General features: G+C 34.5%; 2 protein-coding genes and 1 long non-coding RNA gene across 3 annotated transcripts in view; 1 reads left to right on the top strand and 2 right to left on the bottom strand.

The window, feature by feature from the left end:
• LOC141394700 (zinc finger matrin-type protein 5) overlaps positions 1-21,945 on the top strand; it is a 345,637-nt gene that overhangs the window by 75,291 nt on the left and 248,401 nt on the right. The gene's annotated exons all lie outside the window — the stretch shown is intronic.
• The window catches only part of LOC141394689 (novel acetylcholine receptor chaperone), a 33,748-nt gene that overhangs the window by 1,042 nt on the left and 10,761 nt on the right, over positions 1-21,945 (bottom strand). The gene's annotated exons all lie outside the window — the stretch shown is intronic.
• On the bottom strand, positions 16,054-20,885 carry LOC141394690 (uncharacterized). Its single transcript, XR_012410474.1, has 2 exons — positions 19,064-20,885; positions 16,054-18,989 (listed from the first exon to the last, which is right to left on the bottom strand). It is a non-coding gene; the product is annotated as an uncharacterized lncRNA (long non-coding RNA).

The following is a 21,945-nucleotide window of genomic DNA, read 5'->3' as shown; positions in this document are numbered from 1 at the left end:
GCAAGAATCTACTAGTTTTTACTACGATAACAATTGGTCTGTTCCAATACTGCAAGAATTTCCTAACTTTTACTAATTTTTTCGATAACATAAAGGAAAAAATGTTATCGTAGTAAAAAGTAGTAGCTTTTTGCTGTGGCGATATCTCTCAAACACGGGAAACATATTTCCCTTTTAAATTCATAAAAAAAGTAGTAGCTTCTTGCAGTTTATGGAACAGATAAATTTTTTCCTTATGTTATCGGAAAAGTAGTAAAAATTAGTAGATTCTTGCAGTTCTGGAACAGATCACAAGCAATTTTCCTTGCGGCAATTGTCAGTTTGATGAAGACGGGTGAGGCATATGGTAACCCTTTGCCTCTTAACACCCTTTCTCACCTACAAATTGACAATTGCCGCAAGGAAAATTGGCTAATGTAAATATGGACTTAGACCTCGGGCGGTGACGTTATACATATGCCCACAATTTGTGATGGAGAAGTTTTTGACAACTGGGAACCCGAAAGGCCAAAGCCCATTCAGATCTTCGCTTAATTTTCTGCTTCACTTAAGTTATTTCTGGTAACATAATAAAAGGCAAAGGACCAACTAGTTCAAATTTTGCTACTTATGTACCGAGGTATTTACAGTTCTAGCATGCAGTCTTACGTATGTAGTTTTTAACACACACGCCGAAGCCGGTCTCAAGCCCGGTTGAAAAACCAGGAGTGATTTTGTCAGAAGTACAGACTTGCTCCTGATGAAAAAGCAGGAGTGATTTTGTTGCTAACAAATTGGTGAATTCAATATTCCACGGAGGTACCCTAAAGGGCTCTGGACATACGATCGTTGAGTACCGCGTTACAACAACCACATGAAAACTTCAATAACAAACTTGGCATCACTGACAGATTTTTCATGTGGTTGTTGTTTAAAGCTCCACGCGTCACACAACGGATCTTATGTGCCGGGGCCTAAGGAGAGGACCAATTTGGGCCATTTTAGAAGTTAAACTAAATTTGGACAAAATATTAGGGATCCGAAGTTTGGACCAAATTAGTTGCCCCGTTCAAGGGATATGGGGCATACCATTTTATTGACATTTTTAAATATTGGGGGGAAGTACCGGAAGTTGTGGAGCGGTATTGCCCCTCTTCGAACTGAAACTAAGTTGGGACAAAAAATGACGAAGGTAAATTTTGGACCAAATCGGTTGATCAGTTCGAGTTCCAGCCACTACATATGGTGCTATAGGGGTTTTTCCTTTCACCACCTTTCGAGCTGTTTTTTGTTTTTTTTTTTTTCAAGAAGCATGAACTTTTCCCTGAAAAAACTTTTACCGTCGTAATGGAGGCAGCGAATGCAAGTAGCTTCAACAAAAATGAAAGTGATTCGAGAGCAGGTCTTAAACTGAACATATCCGAAATTTTGTGTGGGAGGTACCCTAAGGAGTGGAAAAATACAGTCCACATTCGAACCTGAACTATATCTGATAGATATATTAGGATGTGTAAAGTATGGACCAAATCGGTCGCTCTATTCAATAGTTACCGTGCGCACAATTTTCCCGAACATTTTTGAACTTTTGTGTGGAAGTACCTGAAGGAGTGGATCGATATGGCTTATCTTCGAACTTAAACTATGTTTAGACAAAATATTACGAAGGCCAAATTTTGGAGCGAATCGGCAGATCCGTTCGAGAGTTATCTTGCGCTCCAACCACTACACGCGGTGTCATAGGGTTTTTGCACCTTTTAAGCTATTTTCTCAGGAAGTACAGACTTGCTCTTGATGATACTTGTACCGTCGTATGGGGGGCAGTGAATACAAGTTGTTACAACAAAAACCAAACCGATTCGAGAGCAGGTTTTAAACTTAACTTTTCCGAAACATTGTGAGGAGGTCGGAGGAATGAACCGATTGAGTCCATATTGGAACCTCATCTAAGCCTGGTAGACATTTCACCATGTGCAAAGTATGGAGGAAATCGGTTACTCCCTTCAAGAGTTATCGTGCGTACAAATTTTCCGAACGTTTTCGAACTTTTGTGGGTAGGTACCGGAAGTAGTGGACTCATATAACCCATCTTCGACCGAAGCCAAGATTTTAACCGAATCGGTTGTTCCGTTCGAGAGTTATCGTGTGCTCCAGCCAGACAGATGGACGGACATGGCTTAATCAACTCCAAATTGTCTGAAACGGATTTCGTCCAAACATACTTTGCGTCTAAAACCATTAAGGCTTGGGTACTTAAGCTGCCTCTCCTGCTTGCCTTGCTTGCTTCTGATAAAAGAATAAAGAAGGCCGAGCCAATTTCGAACTAGTTTGCCCTTTTCTTCTTTATTCTTTTATTTTCATTATGTCAGAAATGAAGCAGGAAAGCAAGGCAATCAGGCGAGGCAGCTTATGTACCCAGGCCTTAAATGCTGTGGGTATAATAAAAAATGATCTATTTTGTCTTTGTTCTTTTATACTTTTATCAGAAATGACGTCCAAATTGACTGAAATCTTGCATGCGTTTTCGGCTTAATACCGGGGTGTTAATCGACCACGTGTCCATCGGTGTTTCTGGTTTGCAGTCTTGTTGATACCTGGGCGCCTCAACATGTAGTAGTTGTTTAGTTGCTGAGTCTTAAGGACTGAGTACATTAGCTGCCTTGCCTGCTTACCTTGCTTGCTTCTGATAAAAGAATAAAAAAGAAAAGGGAAATCCAGTTAGAAATTTGCTCGCCCTTCTTTATTCTTTTATTTTTATTATGTCAGAAATGAAGCAGGAAAGCAAGGCAAGTAGGCGAGGTAGCTTATGTACGTAGGCCTTTAATAATGGACTATATCATTTCCGAAACACCAAAACAAAAGAGAATGCTCTCGTTGAAGATAACGCTGCGCCTGGTGCAAATACGCAAATTCGAGCAGGGACGTCAAATCTACGCCGACAATGGTCGCTGTCAGAAATGCTATGCATTCAAGCCGTAAACACATCCTACGATTCAGTAAACTTGGACCTCATATCTGATAAAAGAATAAAGACAAATTTGATATATGTTGCCCTTGCTCGCCTTTAGCGGCGAGATTTTGAACCGATATGTCCACCCTTCCCGGGCAGGACACACTGATGGATAAGGCTGTTGACCTTACCCTCTTCTCCCCAACATACCCAAGCACTACGAGCAGAAAGGCCAGGGAGAGGAAATATACAAAGGACAGTGCAGTACTGCACCAAATTTATTTGGAGAAACCCGAGTACATCACTCACACCCATGCGAAATTCCGAGATTGAATTCGAGAGAAAATATCGTCACGCTGAGAAGCGTTTACTGTAGATCGTACTGATACGGTCGTAGTTTCCAGCCCAAGAGGTGTGATGATGAGGCCGGTTCCAGGTAAAAATGGAAATCGGGTAACAACCTGCTCGAGTCCCTTGTGGACACCAGTGGTGCTTGCAGCTGGGTCGGCAACCCGACTCCGACGGCCCGAAAAAAACGTTACGGCAGGAACTGATCAAAGTTAAAGTGATGACAAATCACTGAAAAGTCGGCATATCCTAACAGATCTAGTCATTCTGCGAAAGTTAGAGCTGGAAGGAGGAGAGGGGATGGTGAGACGAAAAATCAAGTGTCTGAAGGGACTGACGGTGCATCAACGTCACGGCAGATTAAAAGAGGATGGTGGATCGTAGTCGTCCTTATTTGCGAAACTGGCTGCTCGCCAGGCTTTAAGAAGAACTCAATCTGGGAAAGTCTGTAAAGGTAGCCGTGGTGAGACATAAGTCTACATCGCGCCTAGATGATCTTCAGGTAGCAATCGTTAATAAATCTGATCATGAAGGCAGGATCAGTGAGGATAACTGGTAGCTAGTAAAAAATCATCAATTCTGATGTGGTGGACGAAAGGGAGATCGGCTTTGGCACGTCATATGTTTATAAGGCTTAATGCCCTGACATCATCAACAGTGAGAACGAGGAATAGAGAGATTTCCTCACTAAGGTAGTGATTGTCTTTGACACACTTTGGATGGCAGGATCAGTGAGGATAACTGGTAGGTAGTAATAAATCGTGTGAGGAAGGTCATACCTTCTGATGAGGTGGACGAAAGGGAGATCGGTTTTGGCATATGTTTATAAGGCTTAATGCCCTGACATCATCAACTGTCAGAACGAGGAATAGAGAGATTTCCTCACTCAGGCAGTGAATGTCTTTGACACACTTTGGGATGGCCAGCTAGCTTGAAGGTTGCGATCTTGACTGACGAAATCCATCTCCTGACTGGGATGTGGCAGAGGTGTTAACGTTGATCCAGAAGCAAAACAGGGGCCTCCAGTCCGACTGGTCAACTCCTTACGGCTGTCGAACTCTTTATCTTCCTTACAATAACATTCATTTCTTGTAAAAGAATAAAGAACGACCGAGACAAATTCGAACTTGGTTGCCCTTTGTCATTTATTCTATTACTAGAAATGACGAAAGCAAAGTGAACAAAGCAAGCGACGAGCTGATTGAGTTTTGCCCTTTACGTTATTTCTGGTAATGGGATGTGATGCAAATGCTCACTTCCACTGGGGAAGTTTTAGGTTAGTCCCTATTCGAATTTATTTTAATAAAAGCGGGGTGATATCTCTGAAACTGTTTAACCTCTACCTTTCTGAAATTCCACACCCTGAATACAGCATAGAGATCGTAATGTATGCTGATGATTGTACGATCTTGGCGTCGACATATGTATGTTATAGGTTAAATGTCTACATAGCTGACATAGTGCAGTTCTTCCATTTGAGGTATATGAAACTATCTGCCGCTAAATTCACTGCCGCACTGTTCACCACCTGCACGGCTGAAATGCGGCACCCCCTGAACATATAGGTCGATGCTGTCCTGATTCTGACCACTAGCTACACCAAGATATTGGGTGTAACGTTCGACAGCATGTTTAAGTCGTCGGCGCAATTCACAGCTACATATTTGCGACAAGATCAGAAGTGGGAACAGGGTTATCAGGCCGCAGCATTTGACCTTCTTGACCTATTATAAGCAACAGTGTGCTATGCGAAGGTTAGCGCGACGCAGCAAGAGACTCTTCAAACCTGCCAGAATGCCGCGCTGAGAACTGCAACAAGTGGACCATCTTTTACCGGTACATCAACACAACAAGATGTTGTCTATGACATGATCTAGTAGACATGCAGGACAGATAACTGAATAAAATATACGTACCAACACATTTGCGTTGCTAAAACAACAACATAGGTGTCTATACTGGTTGAACTCCGTACAAAATTTCGTATTGATAGGTCCATAATTGTGGCCTGGAATTGGATTACTATTTATAATGGATGGACAGACGGACGGACACACATTGCTTATCTTATCGAACATTGGCATAACAAAAGAAAAGTTTAGGGCGAATATTTCGCGATATTACATGAACATTGGTTAATACAAACTTATAGCACACTTTCCACCGCCGTCCATTTATTAATTAGCCAACTAATAATACCTAAATGTAATACAAAATACTGGCGCTCACTTTGTTTTAACAACAGCAGCTACATCATTATCTATATATATAACCAGTAAGGAAAGGATCATAGTCGGGCGGGGCCGACTATATGATACCCTACACCACTGTGAATATGTAAAATATAGGAGATATGTATCAATTTGAACTGATTTATATACATATATATACACATCCCAAATTTCATCAAAATTAGACAGAGCGGGCGAAAATATACCTAGGAGCTATATCCAAATCTGAACCGATTTCGATATAAGTTGTTACACTTATTTCTAGACTAAATTCAGTCACACATTCCAAATTTCATCAAAATTGCACGTAAATAGCGTGTTTTCAGCAAATACGTCAAATCGGCCGAAAATATATTTGGGAGCTATATCCAAATATGAACCGATTTCGATATAATTTGGTACATTTATTTATAGACCTAATAAATTTAAATGTCAAATTATAGCTACATCGGTCTGAAAATGTAGCTAAAACTGTCAAAATACCGTAAATCGGGGGTACCGTTATATGGGGGCTATACCGAAACGTGGACCTATGTCCACAACTTTTGTTATATAAGTTTATTGACATTTAAGAACCCTAAATGTCAAATTATAGCTACATCGGTCTGAAAATGTAGCTAAAAACGTCAAAATACCGCAAATCGGAGGGTACCGTTATATGGGGGCTATACCAAAACGTGGACCTATGTCCACAACTTTTGTTATATAAGTTTATTGACACTTAAGAACCCTAAATGTCAAATTATAGCTATATCGGTCTGAAAATGTAGCTAAAAACATCAAAACACCGTAAATCGGGGGGCACCGTTATATGGGGGCTATACCAAAACGGGGACCTATGTCCACAACTTTTGTTATATAAGTTTATTGAAACTTAAGAACCCTAAATGTTAAATTATAGCTACATCGGTCTGAAAATGTAGCTAAAAACGTCAAAATACCGTAAATTGGGGGGTACCGTTATATGGGGGCTATACCAAAACGTGGACCTATGTCCACAACTTTTGTTATATAAGTTTATTGATACTTAAGAACCCTAAATGACAAGTTATAGCTAAATCGGTCTGAAAATGTAGCTAAAAACGTCAAAATACCGCAAATCGGGGGGTACCGTTATATGGGGGCTATACCAAAACGTGGACCTATGTCCACAAGTTTTGTTATATATGTTAATTGACACTTAAGAACCCTAAATGTCAAATTATAGCCAAATCGGTCTGAAAATGTAGCTGAAAACGTCAAAATACCGTAAATCGGGGGGTACCGTTATATGGGGGCTATACCAAAACGTGGAGCGATATATCCCATCTTCGAACTTGATCTTCCGACGGCTAAAAAAATGGTATTCCCCAATTTTCAGCGAAATCGGTCAACAAATGCGACCTGTATGTTGCGAACGGACGGACGGACGGACGGACAGGCATAAATCGACTCAGAAAGTGATTCTATGTATATCCCTAGAAGGAACTATGGGTCTATCTCGCTTCCTTTTGTATGTTACATACAAATGCACTAACACATAATACCCCTTACCACATAGTGGTGTAGGGTATAAAAATGGTGTAAAAAATGTATAGTAATTAGTAGGGGAGAAGTGTAGGTTTGATATCAAGTTGACAGATTTATGGGCCTATTTGATCATTTAAGCTTGTAATAAAAGTTTTGGTAATTAAAACTAATTAGGTCACAGCTTAAAACTTTGGGGGGAATGAACATTGGGAGCAATGAACTGAAGGTCATGATGTTTTTTGATTTTTGTTGCATCTTGTTACTAAACAAAAAGAAGAGAGGGAGTGAAATGTTACTAATCAGTAAAATATTCATGTAAGTGTGTCTAAAATTTTGGTGATATGTTTTGATTTTTTTTTTTTGTTGCATCTCGTTACTAGACAAAAAATAAGAGGGGGAAATTTTACTAATCACCTAATTTGTAAAGTGCGGTATGTTTTGAATCTTGTTACATCTCATTACTTGGCATACATCTGAGGGGAGGAATGACTAAGAATTAATTGTATGTGTGTGTGTATTTGCTGTAAGTATGGTTTGTACAAAGCAGCTAAATACCCTTGCTGTTATTGTAAAGTATGATTTGTACTAAGAAGCTAAATATTTTGGGTGGTGATTGTCATTGACTGATTTATGAAATACACTTGTTGTTGTCTTCTGTTACATGTCTTTTTTTTTTTTTTTTTGTTTGTATGAAATGACCAAGAATTCGTCAATCGATTCATCTTCAATACATTTGTGGGTATTGTGTAATGTTTGTTGTTGTTGTTTTTCTGTTACATTTTTGTAAGAAACGGTTAAAGAATTTGAATCAATTCATCTTGAATACTTTTGTGGATATTGTCTAATGTTTCTTGATTTTGTTTAATAATACAAAAAATTATTATAATGAAGCAGCGAAGCAGAAACAGTTTTGGGTTAAATTATGTTAAATATATGTAAGTGTGACTGAATTTTTATATAAATAGTTGTCATATTTTGATAGAAGTATACATTCCAAATTAAGTCTCACAACGATGAATTCCAGCGTAGAACTTGTAAATTCTTTCAACGGTCTCAACTTTAAAAAAACACTCTGTATAAAGGATATGGAAGCTAACATAGAATATGGAATCAGTGGAGCGTATAAAACACAAACCAAGTTTGGAATGAAAATTGTTTTAAAGTTGGGTGATAAAATATTATATCTTCCAGCCAGATTCCTTTCACTTGGAGATGAAGCTGTAACCAAATTAAATAATGGAGAATTTTCAATTATAAAGAAAATTTTACGCGAAGGAAACGATAACAATTCATACAAGCTGGAACTAAAGCATGAAAATTTCTATTATTCCCCCATTTAAAGAATTACATTTAAGAAATAATAAAAATAAATAAACAAATGAAAACAAAAAATGACACATTCAATTTTACTTTTATTTCTATAAAAAGAGGGTCCAATCTTTTCTAAAATATTAGTGTTCAAGAATAAGTATTACTATAAAGATGCATTTCTCTGGTTTTGAAAATTTAAAATCTGTAAACTTCCTTGAGGAACGCTTTCACAGGGAGGACGCACGATTGAAAACATTTGATTCCTGGCCACTAACATATCAAGATCCCAAAGTGTTGGCTATGATTGGATTTTATTACACTGGTGAATCAGATAGGGTTGCATGTTATTTTTGCGGAGTGGAAATTTGTTGTTGGAAAGAAACTGATTCTCCAATTTCAGAACATATTCGCTGGTCAAGTAACTGTGCCCTGATGAGGAGAAATACAACCAACAATATCGCAACAAATCTTAAAGAATTAAATAAACTTTTACCAGAAAAAAATTTTGATACATGTGGAGCACATAATATTACTATCACAGAGCAGTGTGATTTAAATTCAGGTCCTACAGCAGCATTAATATTAAAAAGTTTTAAAATGGATACATTTTTAATGTTTTTTATATTTTTATTAACATTTCTTACATTTTTTTATACATACTTAATATATAAATTTGTAAATAAAAATACATAATTATTGCTTTTAAAAAAAAAGTTTACTTAATATTTTATTTCTTGATTTACAAATTCAGCAAGAATTCTAAACATAAATGTCCACAGTTAAATGTGTTAAATTTCTGTTTTCGTATATAATTGTATGTTATATTATCACCTAAATATCGTATTATTTCTAAAGGTGGTTGCAGATTACCAAAACTATCAAAGTATTCTGATCTTTCGTTGTTAGTGTGGTACGCTACCCAATGAGTGCCAGGTCCAGAAGACGAATCTAGGTTTACTACTCCAGATTCAATGGCATGTGGTTTTTTAGGGAGTCTGTCTCTCATGAAAACCCCTCTAAAATGTGGTATATATTTTTTACCAAATATTTTAATATCAGCATCGGTTAGAGGTCTATTGGGTAGCTGGCTTATTAGTTTTTTGTCTTGCATATAATCCCCATTCCTCTTTTAAATGGTTTGAGGTAAAGTCCATTACCAATTGCAATATTCTCCATTGTTTTGTTATGACGAATATTTTCTTCAAGTCGTTTCTTTGCATTTTTCGCTGCGTTTACTGCTTTAGCTATAGATGATCCACCAGTGGCCAAAGCTCCAACAGCGCTGAGAGCTGTTAATATAGGTATTATCGGTAGAAAGCCACCAATTTTTGGTACTCGTATTACTCTAGGGATAACAACATTTGATACATTCCCCTTGAATGATTTACCTATGGCTTGGCGAGCAATTTTTATAGCAGAGTTGATACTGGTTGGTTTCTTCTTTTTCAAAATCGTTGTTGCATTTTTGACAGCCGAAGAAAATATTTTATTTTTGCATATATTCTTTTTGGATATACCCATGCCTAATTTAGATTTGGCTTTCATAGTGTTGGTGACTAAATATGCGCTTAATTTTTCGCCCCAAGTACTATCTTTAGCTTTTACTCGCTCCCAAGCACGTTCAGCTAGTTCTTTATCAGCTTTATTTCTTAGATTTATATCTGTAGTTTTGGAATATTCAATGTCATGTAGTTTGCATGCAGAATCTAGACCATTTATGCCGTTATCACCCCTTTTTAATCTTTTTTCCAACTTTGTACCCGGACCGCAATATTGATAACCAGGCAAGTGAAGTTCAAATGGAAGTGAATTTATAATGTTATTAAGTAATCCTCTTCCTTGAATGATTCGATGGCAATTAAATTTATTTTTGTTATAAACAATCATTTTATATTGTTATGAATGATCTAAATAGAAAAAAGAAAAAATGTAAATGATAAATATTTATATATAGTTTTATGAATCGAAAGAAAAAAGTACAGTCTCCAAAATGCGTTTGGTGAAGCAAGATAAACATATTAATGTGAAAAACTTTGATTTTATACAAAATTCTAACAAAAATTCCAGGCATAGCCAATTATTACCAAACTCTATTAGAGCTGTAATAGTTGGGCCATCAAATTGTGGAAAAACTAATATTATGATTAGTTTAATTGAAAGCCCTAATGGGTTAAAATTTAAAAATATATATTTATATTCAAAATCGCTTCATCAACCCAAATATAAATATTTAGAAGAACTAATTTCACCAATAAAAGGGATGGGGTATCATACATTTTCCGAGAACGCTGATGTTATACAACCAAATGATGCTGAAGAAAATTCTATAATGATATTTGATGATGTTGCCTGCGAGAAACAAAACAACATTCGCGCTTATTTCTGTATGGGGAGACATAAAAATATAGATTCTTTTTATTTATGTCAAACATATACACGAATTCCTAAACATCTAATAAGAGACAATGCAAACTTCCTCATAATTTTTAAACAAGATAATGTAAATATGAAACACATTTTTAATGAACATGTTGGCGGCGACATGTCGTTTCATAAATTTACTGAGATTTGTCGAGAATGTTGGAAAGATAAATATGGATTTTTGGTTATAAGTAAAGATGATAGCATTATGAATGGTCGCTATAGAAAGGGATTTGATGTATTTATTAATATTTAAACAGAAAATGAAAACAGCTGCCGATATAACCGCTTAAACCGACCCATTCATTATAAACAGCTTTCAGTATAACCGCTTGAACCGACCTGTTCATTACAAACAGCTCCCTGTTAACCGCTTGAACCGACCTGTTCATTACAAACAGCTCCCTGTTAACCGCTTGAACCGACCTGTTCATTACAAACAGCTCCCTGCTAACCGCTTGAACCGACCTGTTCATTACAAAAAGCATCCAGTTAACCGTTTGAACCGACCTGTTCATTACAAACAGCTCCCTGTTAACCGCTTGAACCGACCTGTTCATTACAAACAGCTCCCTGTTAACCGCTTGAACCGACCTGTTCATTACAAACAGCTCCCTGTTAACCGCTTGAACCGACCTGTTCATTACAAACAGCATCCAGTTAACCGTTTGAACCGACCTGTTCATTACAAACAGCTCCCTGTTAACCGCTTGAACCTACCTATTCATTACAAACAGCATCCAGTTAACCGTTTGAACCGATCTGTTTACTACAAACAGCTTCCAGTTAACCGCTTGAAGCGACCTGTTCATTACAAACAGCTCCCAGTTAACCACTTGAACCGACCTGTTCATTACAAACAGCTCCCTGTTAACCGCTTGAACCGATCTGTTCATTACAAACAGCTCCCTGTTAACCGCTTGAACCGACCTATTCATTACAAACAGCTCGACTTGCATAACCCCTTGAAACGATCAACCAAGCCAGCAACTAAATTCCAAAATGAATGAAAGCGTTTTGAAAGATCTTATTAAATCGCGAAGCATTCTAAAAAGAAAATTTCAATCAATTAAGCAAGGAGAAGATGAAATGGGGAAAAGATTGGAATATACATTTAAACCCATAGTAAAACCACTGAAGGATGTTGTTAAACTATCTCATATAAAATTAAATGATATGAAAAAGTCTATGGATACAATTAAAAAAGAAGAATTCTTTAAAACAAAAGAAGAAGTAAAACAAGAAAGTGAGAGAGAAGATGATTCCAATGACGAAACATTTTATTCCGAAGGAGAAGAAGAGAACGAAGAAACCAAAAAAGCGTACTCGATTGGAGTTGACAGTTTAAATAAATTATTCAAAAATCAAAAATTTGATACAACATATGGCCCTCATCGAGATGAAAATGGTGAATGGAAATTTGGAAATAGTAAATTATGTTTTGTGGATGATAAAATAAAGATAGGAAATCAAACGTGGGCTCTATCATCTGGTCTCTATAGTCTTCTTTTTCATAAAAACCCTTACGGCTACGATTCATATGAATTAGATATATATAAGAAAATTTTGGAAAGTACATGCGTTCATCGAAGAAATAATCAACCTAATGGACAAATAAGAGGAAATAAAAGTGCAAAGTACTTAAAGATAATTAAAAAATTATTTCAAACCACTCACACTGGTGAAGGTCTTATGACTGTCAATCTCAATAAACCAAACTATATATATTGGGACGATCCAAATGAACTAGTTGAACGCTTACAATTGCTGATAGCATCCAAAAATGCTGGACATACAAATCAAGACAATGAAATCACATCTATAATCGAAGAGTTAAGAGAAGCTAATATAATACATTGATATTTAGAAAACCTTATCAATAATGAAATGAGCGTTGATAAATTCGGTCACTATTCTAATTCCAATATTTTTAGAAAAAATGTTTCACAAATTTTGGGAATTACTATTGACCAGCATCATAACCTCAATATCAACAATAAAAAAATTAAAAACTTGGCGCCGCCATCGGAAAATAATGACGCAGTCAACAAAGCTTATTTACAAACACAAATCTTACACTGTAAAGAAATAATAATAAGAGATGTAACAGCTGAAATAAAATATCTACAAAATGAAATAAATAATTTAAAAAAACAACTCCATCATATTAGAGGCCAACGCAACGTTGGATCGCTTATATCATTACCGCAAAATATTATTCTCGATAGAGTTCTCAACAAGTAAGCAATGGAAAGAAGAAGGATTGTAAACGAACTCCATTCTCAAGCCAGGAAACATTTTCCTCGTCGAAGAGTAATAACAAAAGGGATAGATGATTTATGGCAAGCAGATTTAGTCGAGATGGGGAATTATTCTACAATAAACAGAGGAATGAAATACTTGCTGACAGTTATTGATACTTTCTCAAAATATGCTTGGGCAGAAGCAATTAAAACTAAAAGTGCTAGCGACGTTTGTAATGCATTTGAAAAAATATTGAGTGATGGCAGAATACCTAAGAATTTACAAACAGATGATGGCAAAGAATTTTTCAATAAAGATTTTAAAAAACTTATGATTAAATATTCAATTAATCACTATTCAACATATAGCATAATGAAAGCATCTATTGTTGAACGATTTAATCGCACCTTAAAATCTATAATGTTTCGAGAATTTTCTTATAACGGTACCTATCATTGGATTGATACATATAAGAAAATGGTTGATGATTATAATAGAAGGAAGCATCGCACTATAAATATGGCGCCCATTAAAGTGACTAAGAATAATGAAAGCATGCTGTTGAATACAGTTTATAATCACCTTAAAATATTCCCTAAATCTAAATATCGTATAGGGGATTATGTTCGAATAAGCAAATATAAGAATGTGTTTGAAAAGGGATATACACCGAACTATAGTACAGAGATTTTCCGTATAAAGTCTATTCAAGTAACAAACCCTGTCACCTATATCTTGGAAGATTATGAAGGCAACCCCATCAAAGGCGGATTCTATAAAGAAGAATTAAAACGTACTCGCTACCCAAACACTTATCTCGTAGAGAAAGTTTTAAAGTCAAAGGATGATAAAGTATATGTAAAATGGTTGGGGTTTTCTAATAAACATAATTCTTGGATATATAAAAAAGATTTATTATAATTTATTTATAAGGAAAAAGCAATAAAATGTATACATTAAACATTAAAAAAAATCGTTTCATTTATAAACAAGCATTCGCAATGTCAATAACATTGGCTTTAACCGGAAAGTCTTCAGTTTTAACTGCTGACTATTTTCCACCAATTCAATTGAAAGAAGATTATGAGTGCGCATTAGTTGATTTTCACTCATATAATTCTATACCAAATGTAGATTATGAGAATAACTTGTTTCATATTGGTAACCAAACAATAGAAATTCCTATTGGTTCATACGAACTTGAGGATATTGTTGAATATATTAAAAAAGCATACGCAAATAACAACGATACGAAATCTATTGAAATTTATGCCAATAACAATACATTACAACTCGAAATATATTCATCACATGATATTATTGATTTTAATAAAGAACGTTCCATATGCTCACTATTTGGCTTTAGTGGAGGTATTTTACAATCTGGCAAGAAACATTTATCACAACTCCCCGTAAATATTTTAAGAGTATGCGCGATACAGATACAATGTAATATAACAACAGGGTCATATATGAATAATGCGCCTGTACATACTTTACATGAATTTGGAATAAATGCCCCACCAGGATATAAATTGGATGAAATACCCAGTAACCTAATCTATTTACCAGTGAATGTTACAGAAATAAGTTCACTAAAAGTTTGGATAGCTGATCAAGAACAACGACTAATTAATTTTCGAGGAGAAGAAATTACACTACGTCTACATTTGAGACCTATAACAAGATGATTATATATAATAAATATATAACAAAGAAGAATTATTCAAACATTCCTCCAAAGACAACCAAACCTAAAGCATTGACGCTCACTGACAAAAATAAACTATTTTTAAAATCTATTAAGCTACGTCTAAAGGAAAATGATTGAAATGCTTAATATTGAAGACAAACCACTCTCCGATGACACCATTATTAAGAAGGATTATCATAGCTACATGCCATATATTCAATCTTTTAAAAATAATGATGAAATAAGGATCACTATTCAAAATCAAGATTTATATGTTTTACCAAGCGAAAGTTATATTTATGTTGAAGGTTCAGTAAAATTACCAGGGGGTGAAGTGTCACCTAATGCTCGTTTACGCAATAATTGCATAGCTTATTTATTTGATGAAATCCGTTATGAAATAAATGGTATTGAAATTGATCGTACACGTTATTTAGGTACGTCGAGTACCATCAAAAATTTTGTTTCCCTTTCTAACTCAGAAAGTAGTATAATGAGAAATGCTGGATGGAATAATGGAGTTGATTTAAAAATGGGGTTATTCAACTTTTGTTTACCTCTTAAAATGCTGTTGGGTTTCGCTGAAGATTATAATAAAGTTATATTACATAGTAAACATGATCTTATTATACTGCGGAGTACAACAGATAAGAACGCATACTATTCGATGGATTCAAAGGAAAAATTAAATTTGACAATTACCAATATCACATGGAGAATACCTCATATACAACTATCAGATCCTACAAAACTGCAAATTATGAAAACAATAAACAATGGAAAGCCGCTTCCTATTGCTTTTCGGAGTTGGGATTGTCATTTTAATCCAACTTTTCAAGGTGCAACAAAATGTCATTGGAATGTTAAATTATCAACAAATAGAGAAAGGCCACGTTTTATATTATTAACTTTAGAAAAAGATAACGAATTTATTCACTCCAATTTGGTAAATGTAAAAGTTCATTTAAACTCAGAAACATATCCCTACGATGACTTAAACCTAAAATTTGATGAAAACAGATATGCAGTACTATATGATATGTACGCCAAATTTCAACAAAACTACTTTTTCAAGGAACCTCAACCAATTCTATCGTGGGAAAAATTCAAAGAAACACCAATTGTTGTAATTGATGTTAGTCATCAGAATGAAGTAATAAAAAGCGGTCCAATAGATGTAAAACTGGAATTTGAAACGAATACACCCATCCCAAGTGGAACATCAGCATACTGTCTTATTCTTCATGATCGCTTAATTGAATATACACCATTAACTGGAATTGTCCGAAAGATTCTTTAAACAATTTCTATTCATTATATAATTTTCTTTACTTACCTAATATTACCAATAAAATAAAAACATGTTATCATTTAAAATTCAAATTTTTTTTATTTATATAAAATGAAGGTATTTGGTATTGAAATAAATAGTAAATATTTTATATATCAGAAATTAAAGTATTACAACTAATGCTATTAGATTATACTTAAATCAACATTTTCCATTTCTGGAGTAAAATCACCAAGTAAATTATTGAGGGTGTCTTCATCCTCAATATCTACAACATCCATTTCTGATGGAAAATCACCAAGTATAGTATTGAGAACATCTACTTCCTCAATACCTGCAACATCCATTTCTGATGGAAAGTCGCCTAGTAAAGTATTGAGAGAATCTTTATCCATTTCTAATGTATAGTCATCCTCAATACCGACATGACCCCAAGCATATGTACTAATTTTGTCTGATTTTATTTTTCTCTTAGTGTCTGTATAATTTAAAACTATTTTATGTAATTTATTAGTATACACTTCATGCAACTTAGATCTAAATGTGAGCATAGTATCATTGATTGGTACTTCATTATATAAAGTGTTTTTATAGTCTTCTATAGTGTAATGCCCAATGACACATTTCTTAACACCTTTGGCTTTCTTCACTTCATAACTATCTTCAACAGTATATGAATAACATTTCGGTCCCAACCCCACAAACTCTAGCATAATTTTCCCACAATTTTCATCCTTCATCATACCAATAACTTTGTTATTGCGACGAGGAATGTTGTATGGGTTATCTTCCGCATAGGCTGATGTATCAAAGAATTGATCAATGTCTGGTTTTATTTCTTCGTAAACATCATCAGAAAATATTGTGTATATGAAAGAGTCGGTGTCCATGTAATTCAAAAGGACACGTTCACCGAATTTGTTTTTCATGTATTCATAGTGGAAATCGTACATTTTCCACTTGGCTAATTCTAGAATGCAAAAACCTAAATAAATAGGTTTATCGTATACCACTTTCAATCGATTCATTTGAATAGCCCAAAAATTGGTACAGAACTTTGAAACACTGTGAAAGTGTGGTTGAGAAATTAGCGTTCCTGCCCCTAATTTGTTTTTCTTTGAATTCTTCCACTTTGTAACTAGTCTTATGTCTTTCCGTTTATCCACATTTTCCATAGTTTTGCCGAACACCGCGTTGTTAAGTAGTTTAAAAAAGTTCCTTAAGAAATCATTATCTGCCTTTTTTCTTTCTTCTGTATTTTTATTAATATATGACGCTAACCATGGGGATTGTGAAAATGATACAACACTGTGAACCTTTTCTAATATTAATCCGTTGTCTAGACATTGTTTTAATAGCATATAATGAATGGGATATCTAAGTTTTGGAGCAAAATCGGCTATCAGTTTTACAGATTTTGAACCTCCTACTTTTTTATTTTCCGGGCAGAAAGGTAAATCATTATGTGCGTCATGGAGATGTTTTGGATATGACAAGTCAACCAAATATACATATCCAACATTTTGATTTGCTCTAAATTGCTGTATTAACTTTGGATCAATTATCATATTTTTTGTTTCAACCCACTCAAAATTTCCTGATGGAAGATATTGTTGCATAGCCCAGCCATACAAATTATTAGCATCTATATATAACAGATAACTAGATGGTTCATTTTCATTGAAATCTTTCATATATTTATTGTTCGCCTTAGTATGTCTTAGTGAGCATTGTGTTAATCCACCTCTAATACCATTCTTGAACAAATTAAACATATCTAAGTCTGTTAATAAATCTAGATTGACTTTAGTATGCCGAAGCATAGCATCAAATGATAGCCCTGGAGCAGTGTAATACTGACACGGATCTAGTTTATGAATATCTTTACACGATTTTCTGAAATTTTCAAAAACATCAGTAAGGAGAAGCACATCAGTTTTTAAATATATTTCCATATAATCTCTAATGGTTTTACAATTAAATGCATCCCATACCTTTTTTGCATGTTCATAATCCTCTGCACTACAATGTTTTTCATTTAAATTGCTATAAAATAATTCTATTGGTGGAAGAGCGGTTTCTTCTAATTTGTCAAAATCACTAACATATTCATAGCAAAATACGCCTTTCCTCCTCATTAAGTTGAATTCATTATCATTTGGAAAATGTTTTCTAACAGACGATAAGTGTGAATCTTTGCAATAGCTGGCTAAGGCATCTAAACTATGTGCCATAAAGCGAAGAGAATCTAGAAATCTTAACTCTAGATGTTTGCCCTTACTCATTTGAATTTTATGTCTTAACGACGTATACAATTCTTTATTCTGGGGAATAATAGATGTTTGACCTTTAATTGTATCCATTAGTTCTTTCACGAATAAATGACAGTCGTAAGAAGAAAAATTGTGAAAGAAAATAGGGATAAATGTTGGGACTTTGTAATCCAAATTACATTCGTTATGTGCAGCCCCCCTGTATTGACCTGTTATGTGACAATGATCACGAACTCTGTCATTACCTAACTCTTTATCACATATATGACAATTTATTGTATCCTTGAATAAAGCTTCCTCTCTTTGTGTTAATGGTGTCATTGGGCGCTTTACACTCAGATATTTATTATAAATATCTTTACACTCTCTTTCCAAGAGTTCAACAAATTTCTGAGCAGCATCCCTACCGGTATATATATGAAATCTATCTAAGTTGCTGTCAAAACTACATTTTATATGGAAACTAAAAGCACATGGGATATGTTTGTTTATATTGTTTCCTGCATCTCTCATGCGTTTTAGCACGCATTCAAAATCTGCGTATATAACAAATGGAACATCCATTTGATTCTTAAAATTCTTAAATTCTAATTTATCTTTACCAGGCTCTGGCATTTCCGTTATTACTAAGCTGCAATCTTTCTTATGTTGTGTCATCAAGTTCTGGTTTGTTGTATAATAAAAACACTGGTTGCAAATAAAGACTTCTCTTTCCGATTTTGTTAACTGGCTTCTTAGCAATCTATAGATAAAATAAACAAAGTATGAAGAGTGATTAACAATTTAATATTAATATTGCTTTTTTTGTTTTCTTACCTTGAAATATTCTTCACTAAAATGTAGTGCGCTTTACCATTGTTCTCCAACAAAATCAAATTAATATGATTGTTTTTTTCCTTTTTAGTGGCGTAATATGGCCCAATAACCCAGTTTTTATTGTAATCAAATCCAAAAACATTTATACTTATGTTAGGATTGCGCTCTTCAAATATTTGTATATCTGAAAGTTCTAATGGAAAACTCAAACCGGTAAAATCTAGCAATGTTCCATTTGTGTGTCTGATAAGTGCATCTTCAATATTACTAATGTTATAAGTTGATGTCCTATTTGCATTCTTCAGTTGCTCTTTGCATAAAGCTGCATAAATACAATATTTGAAACAATATTTATCACGGTTGCGAATGTTTATACATCCTCTGCTTCTTAGTGCACTGGGTGTATTTATAAATTGAGATCCTTTAAGCGGTGTTGATTTGTTGATATTTATCCCCAAACTCAGTATTTTTGTTAGAGCCCATCCCGAATCACGTTCTTGAAACTCAAACATTTTATTTTTTATAGAGGCAGTATGTGTTTTATATATTTCTTCTATATCATCACACCTCGAAACTTGACACATTTTAGTGCTATGTTTAAAATCATGGTAAATAGACACTTCTCCAGAAATTCTAACATATTGCGCTACAAGTTCTAAATTAAACTTCAGCACATTGTGGCGAGCTAATGAAAAATGTATTAGTTCAATAATTGGTTTGTTGGCTTCGGAGTAGACTTCTTCAATATCAAACGTATTCTTATTTAATTTGTACTGAAATGATTGGATGCGTTCACTAAAGCCACTGCATGTTTTAGAGAAATTTTTTTCAACTACAGTTTTACTATTTTCTGTATGCTTTTTGGTTTTACAATGATTGAACCATGATTTTTTTAGAACTTGCAAATTGCACAACTCACAAAATTGATACTTTTGTGAATTGTCTTGGTTATTATTTTCTAATTGTTCTGGGTGTTGTTGGTTGTGTTGCTGCTGTCCATTCAATTGATGTTGAAGCTGTTGTTCATGTTGTAAATTTTGGTAATATTGTTGATTTTGCTGGTGATGTTGTTGTGGATAAAATTGCTGATGTTCTTGAATATTTTGTTGATGATTCTGATAGAATAGTTGGTTTTGGAACTGATTATGATACTGGCGATATTGATGAGAACAATTTTGCATGTGGTATTGTTGGCTTGTTTGCTGGTTATATTGTTGATCCGGTTGATTACTTTGCCTGTTATAATGATTTTGTATTTGTTGAACATATTCATTGAAGTTTTGTTGTGGTTGATGTTGATCATTCTGTTGAGGATTTGGTAGTACTTCTTGGTTCTCAAATAATCCGTTGCATGGATGGTTTTGTTGTGGGTGATGTTGGTTATTCTGTTGAGGATTTGGTAGAACTTCTTGGTTCTCAAATAATCCATTGCATGGATGGTTTTGTTGAGGGTGATGTTGGTTATTCTGTTGAGGATTTGGTAGAACTTCTTGGTTCTCAAATAATCCGTTGCATGGATGGTTATATTGCCAATTATTCATTTCAGTTAATAAATTTTGCATTTGTCCACTTCGTTGATCTTGATAATATATATCTCTCATTTGACGTGAAAATTGTTGTTCTTGTTGGTAATCCCATAAAGTTTGCTCTTCTTGTTTTGGTAGTGGAGCATATCCAGGATGCTCAAAAACATAGTGCAATTTTAGAGCTTGCGAATGGATAAGAACATCTTTGCATATATGACACATTTTGTGAGATTGCATATGTTTCTTATAAGCATAACCGCTAGCAAAGTTTTTGGTGCATACATTGCAGACAAAATTTCTTGGTGCCATATTAAAGAAACAATTTAAAACTTGTTAAAATATGAGTTTGAAATGTAATACTTTGTAGTCGAAGTCTCAACTTAAAGTGATGTTTAGAGATTTATTTTGTAATAAGAAAGGCTTTGTGAAACGTTTACCCCCTTTTTTAAATTTGAAAGAAAAAAGATTTACATTGATAACGATGTACTAAGACAAGAACTAAATGCTGAACTCAGCTTCAAATTAAAAAGAAAAATAAAACAACAACAATACTGCGTTCAGCTTCAACATCAATTTGGTGGTGCACAATACCCACAAATGCATTGACGAATTCTTTGACTGTTTCTTACAAACATGTAACAGAAAACGACAACAACAACGAGTGCATGTCATAAATTAGTCAATGACAATCACCACCCAAAAAATATTTAGACATTTCAAATATGTACATTTTTTATGAAGTGTAATCTTACATGGGTTTTTTAGCTGATTTGTACATACAACAAATACAAACACACAATTCATTCTTAGTCATTTCTCTCCTCAGATTTACCCTTAGTAACAAGATGCATCAAAAATCAAAACATTCAACACTTTACAAAATAAATAATAAGTACAGACACTCAAGAGATTTAAACCATACACACTTTAATCTTTAAAATTCCCCCTCTTATTATTTTGTCTAGTAACGAGATGCAACAAAAAAATCAAAACATATCACCAAAATTTTAGACACACTTACATGAATATTTTACTGATTAGTAACATTTCACCCCCTCTCTTATTTTTGTCTAGTAACAAGATGCAACAAAAATCAAAAAACATCATGACCTTCAGTTCATTGCTCCCAATGTTCATTCCCCCAAAGTTTTAAGCTGTGACCTAATTAGTTTTAATTACCAAAACTTTTATTACAAGCTTAAATGATCAAATAGGCCCATAAATCTGTCAACTTGATATCAAACCTACACTTCTCCCCTACTGTAATTCATAAAATGAGAACGGCTAGGCCGATTTCTGTAAATTTTTTTGTCAGTTATTCGTATTTTCGAGGAGAAGGTCTTTACGGAAGAAAAT

The sequence above is a fragment of the Musca autumnalis genome, unplaced genomic scaffold (genome assembly GCF_047663935.1).
Source record: "Musca autumnalis isolate F117 unplaced genomic scaffold, ASM4766393v1 scaffold_2, whole genome shotgun sequence".
Lineage (NCBI taxonomy): Eukaryota > Metazoa > Arthropoda > Insecta > Diptera > Muscidae > Musca > Musca autumnalis.
The sequence above is the reverse complement of the archived record's forward strand: the minus strand, read 5'-3'. Positions and strand labels throughout refer to the sequence as shown.